Genomic DNA, 584 nt, shown 5'->3' on the forward strand with positions numbered 1-584 from the left:
CACGTCCCGTGTCTTGATATGCTCTCTACAAAAGCGTGCGCTAATGCAGGTACAAATTAATGTACGTCCCAGATAGTGACGATCTCTGGGAGGAAGAACCTTAAGGAACTCCCCGCACATATCAAGACTTATAGGTGAGAACGGCCAATCACCTATTTCTCTTAGTAAAACTCACAACTCATTCCTTGGGTTTGGAAGTGTCCATGTCGGTGCCGAGTACAAGTTACCGCGTTCAAAGTTTGGTAAGCAGCGCACTCGACCTCCAACATAACACTTCACGTCTTGATATGCTCTCTACAAAAGCGTGTGCCTATGTAGGTACAAATTAATGTACGTCCCAGATAGTGACGATCTCTGGGAGGAAGAACCTTAAGGAACTCCCCGCACATATCAAGAATTATAGGTAACGCTGCCAATTACCTGTTGCTCTTAGTAAAACTCACAACTCATTCCTTGGGTTTGGAAGTGTCCATGTCGGTGCCGAGTACAAGTTACCGCGTTCAAAGTTTGGTAAGCAGCGCACTCGACCTCCAACATAACACTTCACGTCTTGATATGCTCTCTACAAAAGCGTGTGCCTATGT

This window comes from Anopheles merus, unplaced genomic scaffold, assembly GCF_017562075.2.
Source record: "Anopheles merus strain MAF unplaced genomic scaffold, AmerM5.1 LNR4000142, whole genome shotgun sequence".
Lineage (NCBI taxonomy): Eukaryota > Metazoa > Arthropoda > Insecta > Diptera > Culicidae > Anopheles > Anopheles merus.